Source organism: Octopus bimaculoides, chromosome 2 (genome assembly GCF_001194135.2).
Source record: "Octopus bimaculoides isolate UCB-OBI-ISO-001 chromosome 2, ASM119413v2, whole genome shotgun sequence".
NCBI classification, from domain to species: Eukaryota; Metazoa; Mollusca; class Cephalopoda; order Octopoda; family Octopodidae; genus Octopus; species Octopus bimaculoides.
In genome coordinates, this window is record NC_068982.1 from 140352037 (window position 1) to 140356245 (window position 4209).

Genomic DNA, 4209 nt, shown 5'->3' on the forward strand with positions numbered 1-4209 from the left:
ATATATAGTTACGGCTAAGAAAGAAATAAAACAGTAAATATAACACACAAGTCCATAATAATTCAAATATGTTTTTAGAAAGAAATGTCAAAGCTCACATGAAAAACAGCGGGAAGCTGTTATAATATATTAGCGTTCACGGCACAAAACCGTCACAAAATATTAGAGTTCAAAGCAGTCCTTGTTGATTGAATATTCAATGTTGGAGATACGAGGTCATCACAAAATGCTAGAGTTCAAATTCTCAGTATGGCGGTGAAAACAAAAGAGAGGTCACACTTTATCTTCTTGTGTTGTTTAATGTTTTGGTCAATTATCACAGAAGAGCAAGAAAAAGAGATATATTTCTGAGAACAATGGGAGAAAACTATAGGTGATTCATATCTATTTTCAGCTTTTGGTAGCATAAAAGGGGTCAAACGCGTCAAGTGGAAAAGATATAAATCGACTTAGCAAAGCCATGTGTTCAATATCACTGGTGTTAACCTTTGTCTCTACGTGAGTAAGTGCTGTTGTAACTTAAAGAATTCCATGGATTAAGGTTCGAATCTATATGCTCAAAAGAAATCCACTATTAATTTTCCTCCCAAGGAAAATGCACTCGTAACAGTCTCTCCCCCTTACGGAAAAGCAAGTTTCACAGAAGCATTCTGTAAGAATAACTATACTAATACAACCAATCAATACCCAACCGGTACACAACCGATCGAAACGCCTTACACACAAAATTTTAGCCTTGATCAGATCAAGCAACATCTGGCCAACTTAACTAAAAAAAAAAAAAAATAATAAATAAATCGTCAATCATAAGAACGGCAATCCTACGAAGAAGAATGCCTTCAGGAAATCTTATAGAATCACAGATGATAATGAGAAGATACTGATTACCAGACTTAATCTTAGGTAACGGACCAACACAAACAACAATAACCTGACTGAAAGGTTTTCCAATAATTTGTCATGCGTGACAGGTTTACAAAATTGAGCCTTATCTTGTCCTAAACTAGGCCCTCAAAAAAATGAGCGAAAATTTTCGCACAAGTTTTCTCTACACCTAAATGATCTTCCATAGGACTTTCATGTACCAATGAAAGTACATGACTTCCAAATAGTTTTGTTACCACAATTTCATTGTGCACTTTCCACTCATCCCTAAATTAGTAGCAAACTGGAACCTTTCTAATCTCGTCAAAAGAAATAGCCTTATTAGCTAACATCTGCAACTCAGCATCCTCACCCTGTGCACTAACAAGTTGCTCTCTAGAAAGTATGTGGTCACCACCTGACCGATCATCAGACCTATCAAGAAGGCCAGAAGAGTCACTACCCTTTGAAGATAAGTCATCAGCCTCTACCAACAAAAAAAATGACCCATGAAAGTACCTGACAAATCACAAATAAAATCATTAATCAAAGAAAACTTGGAAGAGATGTCTTTCGACATCGAAAGAGGCACTGTACAAGAAGGAAAAATACCGGGAAAATCCGCTTGTAACTTTTCTGTAGTAACTGAATTCTCTTGAGAAACAGTAACAATCGGATGAGCACCAACCTTGGATCCCATAAAAGCATTTCCGATCAAGAAATCGAAATCCGGGACTTGGAGAGTGTCATGAACACCTACTTTCACCTTACCAGAAATCAAATCTGAAGTTAAATTCACAGGTAGAGGAGCAGAAACAATGTCACACATACTCTGAAGCAAAACGTCTGATTTCGCTGAATACATCACAGAAAGGAAAAGACCTCCTTCAAAATTAGCGACTGAAGAACTCCAGTATCCTTTAAATTAGTATTGCGCCGTGGAGTAAACTTATCTCCCATTATTGACACGGAACCTTTGTAAAGAAATGGCAAAACTCCTTCCGAACTATGGAATCTGGGGGCATACTCTCACAAACAAACTCTCCGAACAGAAAGGCTTAGGTGCGACAGACACAGAAGCGTTTGGGGAACCTGTGAATTGATCTTTATACTTAAGTCTGGGACATGCCGAGATCAAATGACCCGGTCTATTACAATGTGCACAAACAGGACCAACACCAGTGGGAATCCTAGAATTATGCTGGGATGAATGCGACCGGCAGTCTGAAAGATTTGAACACGTTCTATCACCAGTGGAACCTGCATGATCTGAACTCCTACCCGGGTGGAGAGAACACTTTGTTCCAAAAGATGACGACCGAAAAGTGTCCCTGTGAGTCAGGTATTAGTCATCCGCCAACATAACTGCACTCTGTAAAATAACGTTTTGTTCATCCAAATAAATCCTGAGGTCAGAATGAACACTGTTTAAAATCCTCCATCAAAACTATCTGCTTCAAACTATCAAAATCTGTGATCTCCTTAGAACTACACCACCTATCCAAGTTCACTTCTCCCTAGGATACTCTACAAATGTAGCATTATCCATTTTATGAGCATTCCTAAATTTCTGTCAATAAGATTCGGGCACTAACTCATAAGCTTTTTGATGGTTTCTTTTAACTAGATCATAATCTAAACTCTGCTCAACGGATAAGGCCGAAAATGTGTCTTGAACCTTAGCTTCCAACACAGTTTGCAGTCACATGGTCCATGACTCCATAGGCCACTTCAGGTTTTCAGCAAGCTTTTCAAAATGTAGAAAATACTTGTCTATTTCTTTTTCATTGAAAGTCCGGAATGTCTCGCAAATTCAAAAGAAGAAGAATGTGAAGCAGTTTCTAGCATTATAAGCTCAATTTCCTTTTCAATTTCAAGCTTTGTAAGCTCTGTTTCATATATTTTTCAAATTTTTTAAGTTCTAATTGAACCTAGAGCCTTTTTTATTTCCAAATGATTTGAAGGGTCCTCCTTTACTATCTTCAAAACCCCGTGTCCGAAAACTCCTTCATAGACGATGTGATTGAAAATCTGCGATTTTCTCATAGCAAGTTTAGCCTCAAGTTAGAAATGCGCAGAAATGTCCGATAGATCCGATTTGGGCAAGGTACCGACTGTCTCAGAGGGAGGGTATTTAAGAAAATCTAGTTTTTAACGGCATTGTTTTTTGGTTTCACCGTTAACTTGCTTGCAGACGGAAAAAAGTCATGCATAAAAATGAAATGGATCTCTCCGACTTTTTTTTTTTCTTTTTTACAAAATGTCTCTAAGGAATTCAAATCCCGGACGAGCAACCAATTTTTGTACCGTTAAAACAGATGTAAAACAGCAAATAAAGCAAACAAGTCCATAATAATTCAATTATGTATTGAGAAAGAAATGCCAAAACTCACTTGAAAGATAGCGGGAAGCTGTTATAATGCATTAGAATTCACGGCACAAATCCGTCACAAAATATTACAATTCAAAGCAGTCCTTGTTGATTGAAAACCAGTGTTAGAAATACGAGGTCACCACAAAATGCTAGAGTTCAAATTCTCAATATGTCGGTCAAAAGAAAAAAGAGGTCACACTTTTTATCTTGTGTTATTTACTGTTTTGGTCAATTGCAGTTGTAAGTCAAAGTGAAAGATAAGAGTAACAGCGAATAGAAGAGGGAGAGAGAATGATGTTATCGTTCTGTCTATCATTTTAGCAACAGCGGAGAGAGAAAGAGAGAGGATGTCACTTGTCAGAGAAAAGGTGACCGAGTGAAAGTCTCCGGTCGTGGTCTTTTCATTTCACCAACTAAACTGTCCTTGCAGGAATTAGTATTTATAATTATCACAGAAAAGCGTGCAAGAGAGACATACATCCAAGAACAATGGGGGAAAACTGTTGTATTTGATTCTTACCTATTTTCAGATTCTGGTGGCATAGAAGGGTCAAAAAGAGTCAGGAGGAAAATATATAAATCAACTTGGCAAGGCCATGCGCTTAATGTCACCGGTGTCAAATATTGTCTCTCCGTGAAAGAGTGCCGTTATAATTTAAAGGGCAATTCCATAGATTCAGGTTTGAATCTACATACCCAAAAGAAATCCACTATTTTCTTCTTCCCAGCGAAAAAAACACTCGTAACAAAATTATATATATGTGTGTGTGTGTGTGTCTACGTTTTTGTTTCGTTCTCACTCCATCTGTTTCCTCTCAATCCTGTCGACGAGCGTAGGCTCGAAACGTGACAGTTCTCTATTCTTCTTGAGCATTAAACTAATACATCTGCGTGTTGTTCCCTCAGCTGTCTTCATCCTTTGCTTTCTGAAAATCTAATCTACACACAGACACGCACGTATATATATATAT